This window comes from Schistocerca cancellata, chromosome 9, assembly GCF_023864275.1.
Source record: "Schistocerca cancellata isolate TAMUIC-IGC-003103 chromosome 9, iqSchCanc2.1, whole genome shotgun sequence".
Classification (NCBI taxonomy): Eukaryota; Metazoa; Arthropoda; class Insecta; order Orthoptera; family Acrididae; genus Schistocerca; species Schistocerca cancellata.
Genome location: NC_064634.1, coordinates 509,006,607 through 509,030,603, shown reverse-complemented (window position 1 = coordinate 509,030,603; position 23,997 = coordinate 509,006,607).

The window sequence follows — 23,997 nt, the reverse complement described above, 5'->3', positions numbered from 1 at the left end:
AAATTAAAAGTAAGCATATACGAGAGTAATCCCAAAAGTAAGGTCTCCTATTTTTTTTATAAGTTCATAGATCTGTTTATTTCTACAATGGCTTACATCAGGTTGCAGCTTGAACATTTTGCTATTTTTCGACATAATCACCATTTCTCTGCCGGCCGGTGTGGCCGAGCGGTTCTAGGCACTATCGTCTGGAACGACCGCTACGGTCGCAGGTTCGAATCCTGCCAAGGGCATGGATGTGTGTGATGTCATTAGACTAGTTAGGCATAAGTAGTTCTAAGTTCTAGGGGACTGATGACCTCGGAAGTTAAGTTCCATACTGCTCAGAGCCATTTGATTTTTTTTTAACCATTTCTGTCGATGCATTTTTGTAGACGCTGTGGCAGTTTTTGTATGCCCATGTCATACCAGGCCTCCGCCATGCTGTTCATAAAGTTATGAACCTCTTCTTTCACCTCATTGAATCGCTTTCCAGCCAAATGTTCTTTTAACCTAGGGAACAGATGATAGTCACTGGGCGCCAACTCAGGGTGATTATGTTCCACTGAAACTGTTGCAGGAGAGCAACGGTTTGCGGAGCGAAGTGTGGGCGACGTTGTCATGGAGAATGTGTACACCCTTGCTCAACATTCCTCTTCTCCAGTTCTGAATTGCCCGTCTGAGTTTTTTCAGAGTCTCACAGAACCTGTCAGCGTTAATTGTGGTCCCAGCGATTTAGCACCGGCGACGATGTGAAAGAAGAGGTTCATAACATTCTGAACAGCATGTCGGCGAGCTGGTATGACATGGGCATACAAAAACTGCCACAGCATCTACAAAAATGCATCGACTGAAATGATGATTATGTCTATCAATAGTGAAATGTTCAAGCTGTAAACTGATGTAAACTATTGTACAAATAAACAGGCCATGTACTTATAAAAAAAAATAGGAGACCTTACTTTTGGGATTACCCTCGGAAATAACTTGATCGTATCGTAACAAAAGAACAACCGACATTTACACTCCGAGATGCCATATGGACCACGTCATACCAGCAAAGACATAACCATGAGGTACCACATGTAGAGACATACTTAACATAGACGTAAGGAACAATATTACACCCATAATACCATCTTCGCAGGTACACTTGATAGTGGCAACTCGCCCAAACGAGCTCGCCGCATAATATGTAGCACTACGAGTAAATAGATAAATAGTGCAGCAACAAACTTGTATTTAAAATGTAGCCTATTGTTCATCGACCTCATGCAAACGGCGGGTGCACTGGAAAGGAAATCTTATTGCTTTACAAGACTGATTCTAGAGCCATCAGAAAGTATGTAATTTTTGAATGATTTTCCGTAATCAATTTTTAATTCTGGAATATTTTGTTAAATTGTGGTTAAGTTTAAACTGGAAGAAGATGTATAGGTTTTTCATATTTTTAAATAAAAAAATTTACTTCCTTACATATAAATGAGAATATTTTAAAGAATTTCACTTTTAAATGGTTCAAATGGCTCTGAGCACTATTGGCTCTTGGAGCCACTTTGTAGCAATTCTGGACGTGTGAGGTATCGCATTGTCCTGCTGGAATTGCCCAAGTCCGTCGGACTGCACACTGGACATGAATGCACGCAGGTGACAGGACAGAATGCTTACACACGTCTCACCTACCAGAGTCGTATCACTTCAACTGCACATGCCCCACACCATTACACAGCCTCCACCAGCTTGAGCAGTCCCCTGCTGACATGCAGGGTCCATGGATTCACGGGGTTTTCTCCATGCCCGTACACGTCCATCCTCTCGATACAATCTCAAACGAGACTCGTCCGACCAGGTAACACGTTTCCAGTCATCAACAGTCCAATGTCGATGTTGACGGACCCAGGCGAGGCGTAAAGCTTTGTGTCGTACAGTCTTCAAGAGTACACGAGCCGGCCTCCGGCTCCGAAAGCCCATATAAATGATGTTTTGTTGAATGTTTCGTACACTAACATCTGTTAATGGGCCACCACTGAAATCTGCAGCAATCTGCGAAAGGGTTGCACGTTGAACGATTCTCTTCAGTCGTCGTTGGTCCCGTTCTTGCAGGATCTTTTTCCAGCCGCAGTGATATCGGAGATTTGATGTTTTACCGGATTCCTGATATTCACGGTATACTCGTGAAATGGTCCTAAGGGAAAATCCCCACTTCACCGCTACCTCGGAGATGCTGTGTCCCATCGCTCGTGCACCTACTATAATACGACGTTCAAATTCACTTAATTCTTGACAACTCACCATTGTAACAGCAATAACAGATCTAAAAACTGCGACAGGCACTTGTTGTCTTATATAGGCTGTGCCGAACCCCAGCGCCGTATTCTGTCTGTTTACGTATCTCTGTATTTGAATACGGTGGAAAATCCAGGATGGAACGTAACAATATTATGAAAAGGAAAGTTGCTACTCACCATATAGCGGAGGTGCTGAGTCGCAGATAGGCACAACAAGAAGACTGTCACGGTTTCAGTTGCTTGAGACTGCAGTCCCGTATATGATTTGTATTTGCGTGCGTGTGTGTGTGTGTGTGTGTGTGTGTGTGTGTGTGTTGTGTGTGTTGTGTGTGTCTATGCCTATTGTTGACGAAGGCCTTAATGGCCGAAAGCTTTATTTATTTGTGACAGTCTTCTTGTTGTGCCTATCTGCGACTCAGCATCTTCGCTATATGGTGAGCAGCAACTTTGCTTTTCATAATATTGTTGTATTGTTGTATTTGAATACACTTGCCTTTACCAGTTTCTTTGGCACTTCAGTGTAGATTGGATTCAATTTTCATTCCATACACCCAAAAATGAGATGATTCTCGTGGGCGTGGAACATGGCCGAAAGTATAACATAAAAAACATAGAACATTTGCATACAACACTCATTTCCCTGACATTTGTCAGGATGTTGCCAAGATACAGTATGTAAATACATTACAGTAAACTGGAACTATTAATATTTACAGAATTAATCACTGTCAGAATGAAATATAGTTATCCACTTTTAATAAAATTCTCATACTCAAAATACCTAATCTTGATTGCTGTGACCAAGTGCTGTCAAAACTGGAATCAAGCGGACGTTTTTACTTAAGCTGCTCTAACGATTCCTGCTAAGGTATTCATGTATAGAGTAGACGGAGTTGCCTATCAAAAAGTCTTTCAAACTCTGTTTAAACGGTGCTTTATCTGAAACCAAGTTTTTAATGGTTTCTGACAATTTGTGGAAACGTGTGTTCCTGAATATTGGACCCCGTTTTGGACCAAGGTAAGCAATTTTAGGTATTTATGTATATTGTTCTCATTCCAATTATGGATACAATGTATTGAGTTGTTGGTTGGACATAGAGATATATTACCTGCAAAAAAAAAAAAAAAAAAAAAAAAAAAAATTAATTGAGGAAAAAATATACTGAGAAGCAGTGGTTAGGATACAAAGTTCCTTAAACAGGTTTCTACATGATGTTCTTGAATTTACATAACGAATTATTACACGCTATAAACTTTTGCTCCGTTTGACGAGTTACCCCAGAATATGATGCCATATCACACAATAGAATGAAAGTAAGCAAAGAATGCAAGCTTTTTTATATCTTCTACATCTGGCATCACTCTCACTGCGAATACAAACTTGTTCAGGCGCTTCAGCAGTTCTGTGGTATGCCCTTTCCAAATGAATTTCTTATCGAGTTGTAATCCCAGAAATTTAACACTGTCAACCTTTTCAATTTGCATGTCTTCATATGTCGTACGCACGCTGGAAGGAAATCTCTTACAGGTTCTGAACTCAATGGAGTGAGCCTTTTCAATATTTAATGCAGGGAATTAGCTCTAAACCATTTATTAATGTCAGTGAAAATTTAATTAGCAGCCATTTCTAAACCTTTCATTGATTTGCTGTTTACTAGAATGTTTGTATCATCTGCAAACAAAACAAACTCAGGATCTGGTAGTGTGACAGATGAGAAGTTATTACGTACACAAGAGAAAGCAACAGACCCAGGATGGAACCTCCAGGGACAACAAATGTAATTAATTCCCAGTCGGATGAAGATTGACTGCTTACTCCACAGGTATTTCACAACGACACACATTGTTTACTGCTAGTTAGGTAAGACTCGAACCACTGTGCAGCACTGCCTGTGACACCATAATATTCTAATTTACTTAAGCGAATGCTGTGATTCACACAGAGAGTTTTTACAGGTCACAGAAAGTGTCAGTAGCCTATAATTTGTTATCTAATGAATCAAGTACATTCTCACTGCATGTGTATTGGATCCCTTAAGGAAGCCAGTCATGTGCTTAAGAAGGCGCTTGAACACAATCATTTCAAATATTTTTCAAAAAGCGTGCAAAAGTGAAATTGGTCGACAATTTGATGGTATCTGTTTATCCCCCTTCTTGTAAAGAGGCTTAACGTCAGCATATATAGCCAGTCTGGAAACTTTACACTGATAAGAGATTGATTACACAAATATCTTAAGACAGAACTCAACTCACATGAACACTCTTTGATTAACTTCATTGATATGTTATCATAACAGCTAGACTACTTTGATCTAAAGAATTTGCGATGGATGTTACATCTTTGGGAGAAGTGAGTGTCATTTCAGTTTTGTTGCAGTGATTTGTAGAGACTAGTTTCTGATATTTCATTCCACTGCCCACAGAACCTGATAATGCCAAGCTGTCAGTAACATAAACAAAGTATTTGTTTAATAGGTTTTCAACTCTACATATACTTGTTACCAATGTCTTATTTATTTTTAGAGCCATCTGTTCCTCTTCCTGTCAAGCTCCACCTGTTTCTGTCTTCACTATGTCCCGTATAGTTTTTATTTTGTTGCCTGATGTAATTATCTTTTTCTCATAATAAAGATGCTTTGATTTCTGGATTACTTGCTTCAGTATTTTGCAGTATTCTTTGTAACTCATTACAATGCTAACATCAGAGCTGTTCCTAGATAGTAGGTAGTCTCCTTTTTGTCCCACATGACTTTTTTCCTTGCCTAATAAACGGCTTATTTTTAGAATTTGATTTGAGTTACTTTTAGGGGAAAACAATTTTCAAATGAGGAAGTTACTAAATGATTTTTATTTTCCTTTTGGGTCAAAAGTATTGTTAACATCTGTCCAGTTCATGTCTTTGAGCAATCTCCTAACATTCTCAATTTTTGACTGACTTAGTGCCCTCCCATACACAGATTTAATAGATTTTATATCATGAACAGTCTCAACATTTAACTTAAGATGTCATACATCATGACCACATAGCCCATTTATTATGGTTTTGTGATATGACTTTTTCGCTAGATATTATCAACAGCAGTCTCAGAGCATTTACATATCCAGGTTGCAAAGTTCACATTAGGAATTAAACTGAATGACAGTCTTTGACTGCAATATTTGTTCGCTGAAAGAGCTTTTCAATACATCCACATTAAAATCACCAGCAACCACTTTTTTTTTATTTTTATTTTTTTTTTTACTGTGGGATGGGACAACATATCATCCAGATTTATTATGAAGAGGTTAAAGTTTCCAGTATGTACTTACCATTATAAAGGAATTATTATTAAATACTACTTCTGTTGCACAAACCTCTATGTGCTGCTCTGAGCAAAATTTATTAATATCAGTATTCTTGGTATTAAAACAGTTCCTGACAAATGTGTCAACTCCTCCTTCCTCCACATGTCTCTACAAAGCATTAAACACACGGAGCCCACTTTACACAGGAGAGTACTCATGCGATCATGCAACAGTGAACGGAAACTCTATCTGGTGCAGGTCAGGAATCATCATACGGTGGTGTTCGGTTCGCATTCTATTGTGTTCGCTCATATTCCACTGGCTGCCTGTCTTTTAACGGACCATCAGAGGAAGTCCACATTGGCTCCACTCCGGGGTAACAGTACAGAAAGCTGCTATCTTGCCTGCTTCTGATGCTGACATGAGTTGAGTGAGCTATGCAGTCTCTATAGTTTTTCATGGTATTTTACGGTTTTATAGACAAGATTAGCGTGTATTTTTGGTTGTCAAATGGTCTATTGAAATGTCCATTGAAGCTAAATCCGCCTTGTGTGTGTTTCTGTCATCTGTTAATATGTTGGCAAAGAGCTGTGATAGAGTTCTTGTTGCATGCTATTGAGTCCATTGAAAAAAAAATGCAAATGGCTCTGAGCACTATGGGACTTAACTTCTGAGGTCATCAATCCCCTAGAACTTAGAACTACTTAAACCTAACTAACCTAAGGACATCACACACATCCATGCCCGAGGCAGGATTCGAACCTGCGACCGTAGCGGTCCCGCGGTTCCAGACTGTAGCGCCTAGAACCGCTCGGCCACCCCGGCCGGCTGTCAATTGAAAGTCGCCATGTTTGTTTGCACATTCGTTCGCCGATCTCCCCAGCGTCTCTTCAATTCCACATCGACATACTGTAGCTGAAACTTTCTAGAATGACTAGAAAGAGTAATATTTACCCGAGTATTAATCAGACATGAGCACTCGTTTATTTCTTCCATGAATACAGCTTTTACTCATCCTCCCGTGTTGTAATACTTAATATTCACGCTTATAAGTTCCCTTCCTCTTTATCAAAGCAAGAACAAAATCAGAGTCATTATCATTAGTCCAACAACAGAGATAATAACCATCATAGATAATGCAATGATAATATCTGCTTTTCTTGTGCCAGGAGCATCGTCTTTGGTTCCAACACACAGCACAGTATCTGTCACTGTTATTTCCACAATAAAATATGATATTACAATGGCCTCCTCAGGAGTACAGCAGAGTGAGTTACGAATCGTTGCTCAACTCCTGCATCAAGCTGTTCAAAGTTCACATTTCGATTACTGAATGCAATATTCTTTACATGTTTTCACACCACATCACTAGTAATATGTTAGTAAGTTTACATTGCATTGTCAAGTTAAACGTGGTTCATGTATATCATGACAATAATTATCCATATCAACCTACATCTGTATTTGCTTGTAGCGCTGTAGGTATAAGTGTTGTTGTATGTTCATTATGTTTCATAGCAGTTCTCAACATTGGAAAAACTATCCTGAGTTCCTCCTCATTCGAGCATGTATGAATGGGAAAACCAGGAAAAACCGCATCAAAGTCTTCAGCACTGAGGATTGCAATGTGTGTGCCAATGTATACTGATTGAACTGGTTATGTTTACTGAATAACGCTCGATAAACTTTTCAGTGTCCTAGTGTTAGTCAAGTTAATCAGATACATGTGTGATATCACAACCATTAAACTTCACATTCTTCTGAAAATACAGTTGTTGTCCTCTGTCATGGTGTCAGAGATGGTGTCATCTGATGATGAAGTTGACAAGACAGTCGTCCAAAGTCTGGATCAAAAAGGAAGACATGTTCAGGATGGGCGTTGGACATGGACTGTAACCTACCCTTGGGTTGGTACAGGACAGTGAACAATCATCATAATAGGGTATTAGACAGGAAATTTCTGTAAACAGTGCCTCTAAGAGATGGATGACATCTAATATATAATCCATTCTCATACAACAAAACTGTGGTGCTTAGAGATTCAGAGTCAGATTTTCCCCCAAGAGTCTTAGGAATTGTTAACACAACTAACTGGTCCGCATAAATTAGCGAAAACTTCAGAGAACAATATTCTTCTGATTATCATGGGAATACAAAATGTCTTTAGCGACTAGGTCATTTAAAAATTGTAGTACACCACTCATGGAAATGTAATGATATGATTTGACAGTTTTTTGCAAATCGTCCAAATAGACCTGATCACAGTCCATGATACTGATTTAGCGTTCAAGATGGATCACATTGCATCATTTGCTTGCACATCTTATCACAAAATTACAAGTTGAACTGTATTGTTGAAACTCCAGTTTTAATAGAAAGTTCATGTTAATCACTGCTCAAAGTTCATGCACGTCATGATGTGTCTTTAAAAGTCATTGCACAGGAGATCACATCACTAAACTGTTTTATGAAAACAATGTGTCCAAATATCTTGAGAATACAGATAGCTCCACAGTCATTTCTGTGCATGCATGTCCTTACACTTTTTAATAAAATGGTTCCAATAGCCCTGAGCACTATGCGACTTAACTTCTGAGGTCATCAGTCGCCTAGAACTTTGAACTAATTAAACCTAACTAACCTAAGGACATCACACACATCCATGCCCGAGGCAGGAATCGAACCTGCAACCGTAGCGGTCGCTCGGCTCCAGACTGTAGCGCCTAGACTCACACGGCCACTCCTGCCGGCACCTTTTAATACAAGTAAGCTAAAGTGCTCAAAATTACAATGGACACTGCGCTGGTGTAAGCTGCCACCAGCACACTGTGCTGGTGTAAGATGTAGCGAGAAGACCGATATTAGGCGCTGGAGTAAGTGCGCCTATCAGGAGAGAGGCCAGAGGCAGACTGGCAAGCAACGTGCCGCCAACGCCCTCTGGACCACCACTATTTAAATCACCGTGCGGACTGGAGGGCCCAGTCAGTCACAGACAGTCAGCCCAGTCACAGACAGGGTCAGTCACAGTCGCAGTCGGTGCATTCAGTTACTGTTCTAGTTGGCATCTGTCAGTTCACATCACCAGCTACAAGAGTGTAGTGTTTATAGCGGGACTTGTGCTTCACCAGCAGTGAGAAAACGTAGACTATTGCGGAAGAGCTTGTACCACAACACATGGACTAGCTTAAACATAAGTAGCTTTGTGTTTAAGTAAATAAAGAACCATGTGAATGCATGTTTACAGTTGTGTTGTAGAAGAGGATACTGGCCACCAAGCAACATCCTCTCCCTCGTTTCCCATGGTACAAGTCTACAGTGTCGACCTGTATGGATTTTGGCTGTACCTTAGTATGTACATTCTCATATTCATGTCTATTAACTCATCTCACGGGGATGGGTATCCTAAACACGAAAAAGAAGACTAAAGGCCAAAAAATGCCAAAAGGAGCCTCGACTGAAATATTACATACTTGTGCAATCTCTCGGACAGCCAGTTTTCGATTGGCACGCACAATTTCGTTGATGTTCCTTACATGAGCGTCGGCAGACGACGTCCAAGCCCGTCCTGAACGAGAGTCATCTAGAACTTCCATCCAAGTCATTTTTAAACCGTGTAAACTATTTGTAACATCAAGAACGGCTTAATCACTCATCTCTGGACGATTTCTGCATCATTTGGTGTGTCTCTGTAAAGGTTTTCTTGAGTTTCATGCAAAATTTAATGCAGACCCGTTGCTTCTCTAACTCTGCCATCTATAAATTCGCAAACTGTGCGACATAACATTCTACTCAATGCAGCACTGAATAATAACCAACAGACATACATCAATGAAACTTCTGGCAGTTACCCATTAAACACAGGCGTGTACAGGGATGCCAACTGCATTTCGCTTCAGCACACCATTGGAGCGAAATTACGAATGTTACGGAGTTTTCTGAACAGACCTCATATATATATTGTGAAAAATAATTGTCCATACCCTTGAAATAAGCCCTAAGTTACTTTTACGCCTGACGACCTCTGTCCATTGAGAATGACGTGCCGTGTTCTGTTTGCTATAAACTCTTCAATCCAATTACACAACTGGGCTAATGCACTGTATGCTTATGCAGGGTGTCCCACTCAAACCTTCCTGATTTCAAGGGCCCAGGGGAAAAAACCCACATTGTAGAGCATCTCGAAGAATTTATATTCCCGCCTCAGAAGTGCCAAGTATCGTCGCCAGGGTGCAGCATGGTCGCATGAAGTGAAAAATGCGAGCCCACATCCGCGCGCGCAAGCAGTGGTGTGGTTTGCAAAAACAAAATCGCTGATTACTGTGGAAGGAAATTATCGTCGTGTGTATGAATGTGATCCACCTAATGTGAAAACAATTAAGGAATGGAACAGGAAGTTTGTGGCAACAGGAAGTGTTCTGAAACATTCCTGTGGTGCACGTTACAGAGTTTCAGAAGAGACAGTAGAGGACATCAGACAAACGTTTCTCAGAAATCCACGTAAGTCAATTCGTCAAGCATCTAGGCAACTTGATGTACCTCAATCAACATTGCATCGTGTAGTTAACCAGCGTCTTCGTATATGTGCTTACAAAGTGCAAATTCTGCAATATCTGACGCCGAACGACAAACCACGCCGACAACGATTTGCTGTGGTTATGCTACAGTGAATTGATGTCGATGCCAGCTTCCTCGAAAGATGTTTAATCTCAGATGAGGCAACTTTCCATCTATCAGGAAGGGCTAATAAGCATAATGTTCGGATTTGGGGTTCGCAAAGTCCGCACATTCTCATTGAACATGTTCGTGATAGCCCTACACTAAACATCTGGTGAGGGCTAATGCACGACAGGATTTTTGGATCGTTCTTCTTTGCGGAACAAACAGTGAATGTGTTAGTGTATCTGGACATGTTGGAGCAGTTTGTGTACCCTCAGATACAAGACTTGCAACCCAATTGATGTCGATGCCAGCTTCCTCGAAAGATGTTTATTCTCAGATGAGGCAACTTTCCATCTATCAGGAAGGGCTAATAAGCATAATGTTCGGATTTGGGGTTCGCAAAGTCCGCACATTCTCATTGAACATGTTCGTGATAGCCCTACACTAAACATCCGGTGAGGGCTAATGCACGACAGGATTGTTGGATCGTTCTTCTTTGCGGAACAAACAGTGAATGTGTTAGTGTATCTGGACATGTTGGAGCAGTTTGTGTACCCTCAGATATAAGACTTGCAACCCAACATCATTTTTCAACAAGATGCAGCTCCGCCGTATTGGTCAACGGCTGTTCGCAAGTTTCGGGATAGGAAATTTCCCAATCGGTGCATCGGACGTGGAGGACCCATTTCCTGGCCACCACGTTTACCCGACATTACGCCGCTTCATTTCTTCATGTGGGGATTCGTGAAGGACCGCGTGTGTGGTACCAAAGTGGACGATATTCCTACATTGCGACATCGTATCACTAATGCAATTGCAACAATAACAGACACATGTAGAAGTGTATTAATGATAAATAAATAAATTCTTTGAGATACTCTACAATGTGGTGCATTTTTCATTGTTGTATCTACTGTGTTTTTTTTCCTGGGTCTTTGAAATCAGGGAGGTTTGAGTGGGACACCCTATATTTTGCTCATTAGGCGCAATGTGAAACTGTATCGAATTCCTGACGTAAGTGAAGAACATGGCATCTCCTTGGGCGCCTGTATCTACTGCTTTCTGAGTCTTGTGAACGAACAACGCTTACATGATATCGACGTTTTAGTGCAGAATGCTTCATGGTTGCGATGTTAACTCTTTAACTGCTCTTTTCTAAGTGAAATAGTTGTTGGTTGCCTGCATGTTATTTTCTTGTTTTAATGGGGGTAACCACAGAAAAAAGTGTGTGATCAATGTGCTACAGGTAATTGTGGGATCTACTTGTTTAATCTATGGACTGAATCTACTACGACTCTATAAACTGCGCCACAATGAGCACATGTCTTTACGAATCTGATAGGGAAAGTATTAAAGCAAAATTATCATTATAAGTTTCTTTACACTCTCATTCAGCTCCATCAGTTTTCTGTTAACATATTTGTCAGTTACCACATCAGAAGTTTGTGACCTTCAAAGCTTGTAGATTCATTTATTATTTGGCAAAGCGTTTTCGTTTGACATCTATCAAATGTGTCCATTTTGTTTTCATGACTTAAAGCTCTCTCTCTCTCTCTCTCTCTCTCTGCCATCCCTCTAATGTCTACCATTGCCCACGAGTGCATTTTTGAGGGGAAAAGTATGTGTTTATTACCCCAAACATATATTATTTAGCAATAATATTGGGGATAGTATATCAGGGAATGGAGTATTAACAGCATAGTGAAAACAAATATGTCTGCATACTCCCAGGGCATTCTCATGTTGGGAAAAGTAGATTGGGTACAAACGGTGACACTACTAAGCTTGGTTTAGACATTCTTCATGGGTTTCAACATGCTGAGGAAAAGTTTTTGCGTTCCTGTCTTATCTATAAATAGAAAAGGAAAAACAACAACTGTCCTGCATGTTTGGACGCATCAATGATTGGAATTTTGAAGGCTCCAAATAACTGGTTGAATCATACATTTGTGAAAATGGTGCGACACAGCTAGGCCTTGGATGTGATGTGTCAACATATAGCTGAAGCCATCGCTTGATCATGATGCACCTTGGGTGCTGCAGTGGGGAGATGTGTGCTGCACTGATACACTCGGTCCACTCACATTCAGCATTAGATTCCCGAGCTGATCAGACATGCACTTGGTTGGCAGAGCTACAGTGTGACTAGTGGTTTCAGTCAGGCGGTCGAGTGGACTTGGTGCAGGCCCCCAATGTGGAGTCTTAGTTGCGCAGTGTGGTGTGACTACCAGCCCAGTGGGCACTGTGATATCCCCCAATGTCCCCATATATGCCATCTTGAAGTCGATACTTTGTACAGGTAACTTGGCAAATGTGCAGGCTGCACCCATATCACCAGGTCAGCCACATTAGATCGGCATCTTGGATTTAGGCATCATAAGGCAGACGAAAATACGATAAGATAAGTGGGGTATGTCAGTCATCTTGTTTTTCAGACCCAAGGCAATTGTTATAGGTACATCATCTTAGATTTTTTAATTTGCTGCCATTAAAGGGATAGGGCAATTTGCCTGTGTCGTTAGAGGGGCAGGGATGGAAAACCTGGCAATACTGCATAGTAATGTCACCAATGATGTGACTGGAAATCTGGCAACAATGCAGACTTTACCCATACCTGCTTAGACCTAGTATCCCTTTATGCTAGTTATTAACGCAAAAAAAAAACATAATGCAGCGTTCCTAAGCTGTATTCATTTTCTCGTGTTCTCTTCCACTGCCCCCAGCGTAAATGCTTTTTATACCAGCATATAGCAACGAATACTGGTGAATTGTTTCAAAATGTGCATTTGTTTGTGTTCGCTATCATTCACTGCAATTTCAATCTACAGTGTGAACAGTGCATCGCTCAACTCCTCTTACATCTGACACCTCCTCTCATGGTACAGGAAGCTACCATCAAACCTTGCGCCACTCCACTGACTTTGCAATAGCCCATCACTTCCGAACTGTTGGAGGGACACTCCATGGTCAAGAGAGTACATTTAATATTTCACCATATGACCTAATCTCAACTGTGTAAAGGCATCAAGGACACCACTGGAAGAGAAGTACATAAGTTGTCGGCTGTAGTTTCTCGGTGATGGATCATAACAAGTCCTCAACACTTTGGATGTCTATAGTCCTGCTTAAAGTAGTTGGCACTTGACAGTGAATGAGCTGGACTGACCCCTCCACAAGTAGAGTCTACTGACCAAGTTTTAATCATCAACTGGAAAAATCACGCTTTGACAACGGAAGTTGATGGTGTTGCCATTGCTTTGGTTTCTATTGTCCTGAGGGGAATGCGGGCGGCGGATAAGTCGCACTTTGTTTTTCGTGACTGTCCTCCCACTTGGGAAGAACTTCGTGCCGCCGTTGTAGCGATATCTGCGTTACTGCTCGAGGACGATGCATGCCCTAAGGGTAAGGTTCAGCTCGTATGCATTGTCCAGGAAAACTCCGAATTATTTACTTCGGTTGAGGCTGCTGAAAGGGAACGGCGGCGTTGGTTCAGGTGTGGTCACATTGGTCATTTAGTTCGTTCTTGCGTTCAACCGCACGCGCCCAGAGCCACTAAGTGATGCCGGGCTGGGCAGCGACTTTGGGATCGAGCCTTTAAACATTGGTGCACACGTGTCGCCACCCCATCATCATCGCCTTTGCCTTATATTTGTTCTCGAGTAGGTGGCGAACCTATCTGTGCCCTTTTGGATTCTGGTAGCTTCTTTTCGTTGTTGAGGTTGGAATGGTTTCTTGAATTTGGTCATTTTACGAGACTTCGGTCGGTCCCTTCTTCGGTGCAGAGATGTCGGATTGCCAATGGCCAGATGTTGCCTCTTCATGGTTGGGTCCGAGAGAGTATCTTCGTTTGGGGTTTCCTTTGGCCCTTGTCTTTGGCCTTGGTTAAGAAAATCCCGGTTGATTTTGTTTTGGGATGTGATTGTATCGATAAAACTTGTCTTGTTTTGGGTTATTCCGGGCACAAATTCTTCTTTAAGTTCGCTTCTGCTCAGAAGTTTGGGTTTTGTGAATGTGCTAAAAATACGGTGCATCGAAATGCCGGTATACTGGCTGTTGATACTAGTTTTAATAAGTTTGATCTCACCCATCTCTCATCACAGCAGGCCTCTGAATTAGGCGATTTGTTGGGGAGGTTCTCTGAGCTTCTCTGTGATAGAATGGGGGTTACTAATGTTCTTAACTGCCATATTCGTCTGTCTGACGATATTCCAGTCAGGCAGACCCCATATCGTCTCTCACGGCCTACGACGAAGATACTAAGAGCAAAGATATCTAAAATGCTTGAGCAAGGAGTTATTAGGCCTTCTACATCGGCTTAAGCTTTCCCCATATTCCTTGTTTCTAAGGATCAGGGGCGGGATTTTAGGCCTGCTGTTGACTACCGGCGCCTGAACATCAAGGTTGTCCTTGAATCTGTTCCTCTACATGATCTTCGTAACTCTTTTAGTTGGTTCGCCGGCGCAAATTGGATACTGTGCTCGATTTGAATCAAGCCTATTAACAGATTTCCTTAGCCGAAGAATGTAATCATGTTACTGCATTTTGTACTGATTGGAATCTGAGTTTAACAGGGTTCCCTTTGGTTTGACCACTGGCGCAGCTGTTCGTACTCGTTTGCTAGATAATATTCTTGGGGACTTGAAATTAGTTTGTGTTTATAATTATTTGGACGACTTTGTAATTTATAGCGTCTGGATCACATTCAGCAAGTCTTTGCTAGATTGGAGGGAGCCATTTAACTGTTGAACCCAATAAGTTGACACTAACCAGGCAGCAGGTATCTTTCTTAGGTCACCTAGTATCAGGCCAGAGTATTCACATTGACCAAGAGCGGACTAAGGCATTGTGGGCTCTCCCGCCGCCTACTGATAAACGTGAGATCGCCAGGTTCAAAAGCATGGCGAATTATACACTCCTGGAAATGGAAGAAAGAACACATTGACACCGGTGTGTCAGACCCACCATACTTGCTCCGGACACTGCGAGAGGGCTGTACAAGCAATGATCACACGCACGGCACAGCGGACACACCAGGAACCGTGGTGTTGGCCGTCGAATGGCGCTAGCTGCGCAACATTTGTGCACCGCCGCCGTCAGTGTCAGCCAGTTTGCCGTGGCATACGGAGCTCCATCGCAGTCTTTAACACTGGTAGCATGCCGCGACAGCGTGGACGTGAACCGTATGTGCAGTTGACGGACTTTGAGCGAGGGCGTATAGTAGGCATGCGGGAGGCCGGGTGGACGTACCGCCGAATTGCTCAACACGTGGGGCGTGAGGTCTCCACAGTACATCGATGTTGTCGCCAGTGGTCGGCGGAAGGTGCACGTGCCCGTCGACCTGGGACCGGACCGCAGCGACGCACGGATGCACGCCAAGACCGTAGGATTCTACGCAGTGCCGTAGGGGACCGCACCGCCACTTCCCAGCAAATTAGGGACACTGTTGCTCCTGGGGTATCGGCGAGGACCATTCGCAACCGTCTCCATGAAGCTGGGCTACGGTCCCGCACACCGTTAGGCCGTCTTCCGCTCACGCCCCAACATCGTGCAGCCCGCCTCCAGTGGTGTCGCGACAGGCGTGAATGGAGGGACGAATGGAGACGTGTCGTCTTCAGCGATGAGAGTCGCTTCTGCCTTGGTGCCAATGATGGTCGTATGCGTGTTTGGCGCCGTGCAGGTGAGCGCCACAATCAGGACTGCATACGACCGAGGCACACAGGGCCAACACCCGGCATCATGGTGTGGGGAGCGATCTCCTACACTGGCCGTACACCACTGGTGATCGTCGAGGGGACACTGAATAGTGCACGGTACATCCAAACCGTCATCGAAGCCATCGTTCTACCATTCCTAGACCGGCAAGGGAACTTGCTGTTCCAACAGGACAATGCACGTCCGCATGTATCCCGTGCCACCAACGTGCTCTAGAAGGTGTAAGTCAACTACCCTGGCCAGCAAGATCTCCGGATCTGTCCCCCATTGAGCATGTTTGGGACTGGATGAAGCGTCGTCTCACGCGGTCTGCACGTCCAGCACGAACGCTGGTCCAACTGAGGCGCCAGGTGGAAATGGCATGGCAAGCCGTTCCACAGGACTACATCCAGCATCTCTACGATCGTCTCCATGGGAGAATAGCAGCCTGCATTGCTGCGAAAGGTGGATATACACTGTACTAGTGCTGACATTGTGCATGCTCTGTTGCCTGTGTCTATGTGCCTGTGGTTCTGTCAGTGTGATCATGTGATGTATCTGACCCCAGGAATGTGTCAATAAAGTTTCCCCTTCCTGGGACAATGAATTCACGGTGTTCTTATTTCAATTTCCAGGAGTGTATTAGGCGTTTTGTCCCTAATTTTACTTAGTAGGCGGCTCCTTTAAATGAACTGCGCCGGAAAGAGGTGCTTTTTGAATGGGGACCTGCCCAAGAAGCCGTGTTTGAGCACATTAAGGCAGCTGTAGCCAATCCTCCGGTTCTCGGAGTGCCGGATTTCAATAAAAAATTCATTGTACAAACAGGCGCATCTGTTGCGGGAATTTACGCCGTCCTCATCCAGGAGTTCAAGGGTCAAAGGCAGCCATTAGCGTACGCGTCTCGTCGGTTAACCAGTGCCGAACTCAAATATTCTGTTTACGAGTGTGAGGCATTGGCCGTCTTGTTCGCGCTGGAGAAGTATCGCTTTTACCTTCAGCATAGTTTCAGCTAGAAACCGACAATCAAGCATTAAGCTGGGTAGTAGCCAGGCTGCGTAAGACTGTCTGTATCGCCAGGTGGGCAGTACGCATTTCAGCGGTTCAATTCGAGGGTAAACAGATAAAGGGGACTGAGAATGTGCTTGCGGACGTCCTCAGCCGTATGTTCACTGAACATCCACCTAGTAAGTGCGTCCGAGAAACGGAGCCAGGGGATCGTAGTTGTGTTAGGCGCGATCCCTCATTTGTTTGGTGATGTTGCCGAGCACCAAAATCAGGACCCCACTTGGGGACCGGTTAAGGAACGCCTGTCGGCTAGGGAACGTTGTATGGATGCATGATCAGGAAGACCATTTTGTGTAAAAGGGTGGGACGTGCCAAGGAGTTGAAAATCTGTCTACCAGCTACCCTGGTACGCCTTGTTTTCCATTACTTTCACAACTGCTTGATTCACGGACACTTAGGAACCTATAAGACCTTTCAGAAGATTAAGGAACATCTGACTTGGCCATCTATGGACCGAGACGTTAGAGAGACGGTTTCTCGCTGTCGGTTATGTCGTGTGGCCAAACCTAAGAACGTCTTCAGCAGGGTTTCTCGAGTTCTGAGCGAATCCTGTCCCATTCACAAACTCTTTTATCGATTATGTGGGACCCTTACCTCGCACCAAGAGAGACCCTCGGTATGCACTGGTTATTGTTGTCACCTTTCCAGGTTTACCTGGTTTCTTCCGAGTCGTAACATGACTGCTGCTACCACTATCTCGCGTTTAACTAACGTTTTTTAGTGTTTTGGGCTCCCTAAGCAAATCGTTAGCGATAATGTGCCGGCCTTTCTTTCGGCTCCCTTCAAGGCTTTCTATCTTCAAAGCGGTGTGAAGCACGCGACTACTACTCCGTATTACCCGCAGGGCTCTTTTGCAGAGAGGGTCAATCGTAATCTCAAATCCGCGCTGATTATCTTCCATCGCAAGACGCCCAGTAAGTGGGATTCTAGTGTCCGTTTAGTTTTGCCTTGAACACCGCCAGCCGTGAGGCTTTGAAGGCTTCTCTGGTTTCCTTGATCTTTGCTTATCCTGTTAATTCACCCCTTTCGAACTTATGGGGAATCCAAGATCTAATCCCTGCGGATATTACCCTCAGATCGTCAAAGAAAACTGGAATCGTGCCCGGCGCAATATTCTCAGGGCCCACAACAAGCAATCTGAGAGCTATAACAGTAATCGACAGGTCTTTGGGTCTTTAGAGTTAAGCCGTAATTTCCCAGGAGGGAGGTGCGTGTTGGAAACCTTGGTAAATTCACTCCCCGTTTCCTGCGTCCCTGTACCGTTATGCGTATTTTGGGCCCAGTTAATCTTCTGGTTAAGGACAATCGCACCGGTAAGTAATACTGGGTCCATCTTAGTCAAGTTAAGTTTCGTTAGGCTACTGATTGAGTTACCCCACGGGTTGCTGTTTAAGGGCCGGCCGCGGTGGTCTCGCGGTTCTAGGCGCGCAGTCCGGAACCGCGCGACTGCTACGGTCGCAGGTTCGCATCCTGCCTCGGGCATGGATGTGTGTGATGTCCTTATGTTAGTTAGGTTTAATTAGTTCTAAGTTCTAGGGGACTGATGACCACAGCTGTTAAGTCCCATAGTGCTCAGTGCCATTTTGCTGTTTAAGGGGATGGGGGTGGGGGGAGGTTGAGCCGTGTGCGACTCGCGTCCTTGCAGTTCATAACTTGGCGACTTGTAATATCGGTTGTGGCATCTCGTTTCCTTCTTGTGTTAATGGCGCCACTGAGTTTGCTAGTGTTGTTTGTCTGTGAGTGGCAGCAGCAGCGCTTATCGATACTGTGATACTATTTTTGGTGCCATGGCTAGTATTTCCAGGTGATCGTGAGTGTCAGGTAGTGCGGCTTCGGACGGAGCAGTGAGGAGGTCCGCAGCGCGAGGACAGGCCGAGACCACAGGCGGCGTGAAGGTACTGTCTGATCGATGGGCTGTAGCCGACGACCGAACCCTGGACGTTTGAAGTTGACTGAACTTTATCCAGTAGTGAAACCTCCACTGTCTGAGATCTCGCTGTTATTTGCGTGACGCTGTGCCCAGGCTTGGTGAGACCAACTGCAACAAGTGGAGTGTGTCAGGTTGGTGGAAGCTATTAGCGTGCTGACATGAGGAAAGTTTTCAACCGATTTCTCATACACAAACAGCAGTTGATCGGCGTTGCCTGGTGAAACGGTGTTGTGATGCCTCGTGTAAGGAGGAGAAATGCGTACCATCACCTTTCCGACTTTGATAAAGGTCGGATTGTAGCCTATCGCGATTGCGGTTTATCGAATCGTGACATTACTGCTTGCGTTGGGCGAGATCCAATGCCTGTTAGCAGAATATGGAATCGGTGGGTTCAGGAAGGTAATACGGAACGCCGTGCTGGATCCCAACGGCTTCGTATCACTAGCAGTCGAGATGACAGTCATCGTATCCGCATGGCTGTAACGGATCGTGCAGCCACGTCTCGATCCCTGAGTCAACACATGGGGACGTTTACATAACAACACCCATCTGCACGAACCGTTCGACGACGTTCGCAGCAGCATGGACTATCAGTTCGGAGACCATGGCTGCGGTTACCTTTGACACTGCATCACAGACAGGAGCACCTGCGATGGTGTACTCAACGACGAACCTGGGCGCACGAATGGCGAAACGTTATTTTTTCGGATTAATCCAGGTTCTGTTTACAGCATCATGATGGTCGCATCCGTGTCTGGCGACATCGCGGTGAACTGACACTTCGAACAGTGGACGTTACATTTCAGATGTGTTACGACCCGTTGCTCTACCCTTCATTCGATCACTGCGAAACCCTACATTTCAGCAGGATAATGCACGACCGCATGTTGCAGGTCCTGTACGGGACTTTCTGGATAGAGAAAATGTTCGACTGCTGCCCTGGCCAGCACTTTCTCCAGATGTATCACAAATTGAAAACGTCTACTCAATGGTGGCCGAGCAACTGGCTCGTCACAATACGCCAGTCACTACTGTTGATGAACTATGGTATCGTGATGAAGTTTCATGGGCAGCTGTACCTGTACACGCGATCGAAGCACTGTTTGACTGAATGCCTAGGCGTATCAAGGCGGTTATTACGACCAGAGGTGGTTGTTCTGGGAACTGATTTCTAAGGGTCTATGCACCCAAATTGCGTGAAAATGTAATCGCATGTCAGTTCTGACAGATTTTAGATAGATTATACAATGGTAAGACAGAGATTTAGGAACCAGGTTTTAAATTGTAAGACATTTCCAGGGGCAGATGTGAACTCTGACCACAATCTATTGGTTATGAACTGTAGATTAAAACTGAAGAAACTGCAAAAAGGTGGGAGTTTAAGGAGATGGGACCTGGATAAACTGACTAAACCAGAGGTTATACAGAGTTTCAGGGAGAGCGTAAGGGAACAAATGGCAGGAATGGGGGAAAGAAATACAGTACAAGAAGAGTGGGTAGCTTTGAGGGATGAAGTAGTGAAGGCAGCAGAGGAGCAAGTAGGTAAAAAGACGAGGGATAGTAGCAATCCTTGGGTAACAGAAGAAATATTGAATTTAATTGGTGAAAGGAGTAAATATAAAAATGCAGTAAATGAAGCAGGCAAAAATGAATACAAACGTCTCAAAAATGAGATCGACAGGAAGTGTAAAATGGCTAAGCAGGGATGGCTGGAGGACAAATGTAAGGATGTAGAAGCTTATCTCACTAGGGGTAAGACAGATACTGCCTACAGGAAAATTAAAGAGACCCTTGGAGAAAAGAGAGCCACTTGTAGGAATATCAAGAACTCTGATAGAAACCTAGTTCTAAGCAAAGAAGGGAAAGCAGAAAGGTGGAAGTAGTATATAGAGGGTCTATACAAGGGCGATGTACTTGAGGACAATATTATGGAAATGGAAGAGGATGTAGACGAAGATGAAATGGTAGATACGATACTGCGTGAAGAGTTTGACAGAGCACTGAAGGACCTGAGTCGAAACAAGGCCCCGGGAGTAGACAACATTCCATTGGAACTACTGACGGCCTTGGGAGAGCCAGTCCGGACAAAACTCTACCATCTGGTGAGCAAGATGTATGAGACAGGCGAAATATCCTCAGACTTCAAGAAGAATATAATAATTCCAATTCCAAAGAAAGCAGATGTTGACAGATGTGAAAATTACCGAACTATCAGTTTAATAAGTCACGACTGCAAAATACTAACGCGAATTCTTTACAGACGAATGGAAAAACTAGTAGAAGCCGACCTAGGGGAAGATCAGTTTGGATTGCGTAGAAATTTTGGAGCACGTGAGGCAATACTGACCTTACGACTTATCTTAGAAGAAAGATTAAGAAAAGGCAAACCTACGTTTCTAGCATTTGTAGACTTAGAGAAAGCTTTTGACAATGTTGACTGGAATACTCTCTTTCAAATTCTAAAGGGCGCAGGAGTAAAAGACAGGGAGCGAAAGGCTATTTACAATTTGTATTGAAACCAAATGGCAGTTATAAGAGTTGAGGCGCATGAATAGGAAGCAGTGGTTGGGAAGGGAGTGAAACAGGGTTGTAGCCTCTGCCCGATGTTATTCAATCTGTATATTGAGCAAGCAGTGAATGAAACAAAAGAAAAATTCGGAGTAGGTATTAAAATCCATGGAGAAGAAATAAAAACTTTGAGGTTCGCCGATGACATTGTAATTCTGTCAGAGACGGCAAAGGACTTCGAAGAGCAGTTGAACGGAATGGATAGTGTCTTGAAAGGAGGATATAAGATGAACATCAACAAAAGCAAAACGAGGATAATGGAATGTAGTCGAATTAAGTCGGGTGATGCTGGGGGTATTAGATTAGGAAATGAGACACTTAAAGTAGTAAAGGAGTTTTGCTATTTGGGGAGCAAAATAACTGATGATGGTCGAAGTAGAGAGGATATAAAATGTAGACTGGCATTGGGAAGGAAAGCGTTTCTGAAGAAGAGAAATTTGTTAACATCGAGCATAGATTTAAGTGTCAGGAAGTCGTTTCCAAAGTATTTGTATGGAGTGTAGCTATGTGTGCAAGTGAAACATGGACGATAAATAGTTCAGACAAGAAGAGAATAGAAGCTTTCGAAATGTGGTGCTACAGAAGAATGCTGAAGATTAGATGGGTAGATCACATAACTAATGAGGAGGTATTGAATAGGATTGGGGAGAAGAGAAGTTTGTGGCACAACTTGACTAGAAGAAGGGATCGGTTGGTAGGACATGTTCTGAGGCATCAAGGGATCACCAATTTAGTATTGGAGGGCAGCGTGGAGGGTAAAAATCGTAGAGGGAGACCAAGAGATGAATACACCAAGCAGATTCAGAAGGATGTAGGTTGCAGTAGGTACTGGGAGATGAAGAAGCTTGCACAGGATAGAGTAGCATGGAGAGCTGCATCAAACCACTCTCAGGACTGAAGACCACAACAACAACAACGTGTCAGTTGTAGTAAAATATTGTCCAATGAATACCCGTTTATCATCTGCATTTCTTCTTGGTATAGCAATTTTATTGGGCAGTAGCGTATTTGGCAGGTGTTACCGTAACAGTAAATTGCATGGGAAGGATCCGTAGTGCTCTGAGCCCCACTGCGCCCCGACGTCGCGCTTTGCGTCAACATCGTTCTCTGTTTGTGTTGCCACCTGATGCCATTAGCAGTGGATACACATGATAAGCAGCGCCTCCCATTTCGGGTGCTGTAAATAACATTTAGCGGTCACCACCTGCAAGCCACGAAGCCGTCCTGTCAGAGAGCAGTGAACAAAACCTAATACGTGCACCTCTCTGATACAAACGCACATTTAACGCCGCCGTTATGCACGAGTTCCTTGCAGAAGAACAGACACAACGTTAGACTCACCGGATAAAACAACATAGTCATGTCTTAGAAGAACATATCGGTTGCTTCGAACCGCTGTAGACGGTGTAAATGTGCTAGCAGACGCTCTTCTGATCCTCCGCGTCTGGGATCCTGAAGTGCAGTGTATGGGCAAGTCTGTTGTTTGCATCAGAGCAGAAGGGAGGGTCGACGTCGACGGGAAGAAAGGAGCTATCGTGGTGGCCAGATACACTCCACGAGTGAGGCTGTCCACGCTGACTGTCTGAGGTGTCTACTGTGGATGGAAATTTAAAAAATACAAGACATTTCTGTGTCCCAAGGCTGTGCTGACATCACACCCCTACCACCCCCAGCCAGGAATTGGCAGGAAATAAAAATGACTGTGCCCTTTCCAGGACTTGAACCCCGGTCCTTCTGGATGGGAAGGCGAAGTGCGCCCCCCCCCACCCCCCATACCCCCACCCCCCTACACAGGGAAACTATCCAGCTGCAGCTGAGGAAGATTACTTTAGTGTACTTTATGTATTTTGGGTGGGAAGCTGAACTAAAGATCGGTCCTAATGACATAATTAATCATAAATGTCAGTCCTAATTAGACATATATGTATAGCGCTACACAAGGAGCGACTAAAATCAAAATACAGCTAAAAAACTGACGATGTCATATAATTGGTGTTATCCTGCTGGAAAAAGTGAGAGTGCCACTCGAAACTAGTAGCAGACATACTCAAAACAAATAGTAACTGTACGTAGGATGATCCCTTTGTATACAGGTCTAAGTAAGTCTCTCTGCTCCACTTGTGAATTGGCAGGAGAAAGGCTGGAGTATAAGGTACTATCTTTGTTTTTGCAGGAAATGTGTTCAACTGACGAGATGTTGGTGTCGGATAGGGAGGAGTTTAATATGTGTATTACCTGTAATCATACAGCTGAGGACTGTGTCTATAGCGTTCTATATGAGGAAACGGTGATAATGGACGAGCCTAGGGGGAATACGTTTCAGCAAATAATCGAGATGCAGCGAGATAGACTGAAGATGTATTTGTGCTCTGAAACAGCTGTTTAATCGTGCAGGACAAGACTTCGCGTACCCACTGCCATCCCTTTTTACCGACCGTGTGTGTGTCCCGCTGTCTGACACTGGAATTCGCTACAGACGGCTCCCGCTGCTTTGCCGTATGCCTACTAGACAAACACCCTGCAGCCCAGGTG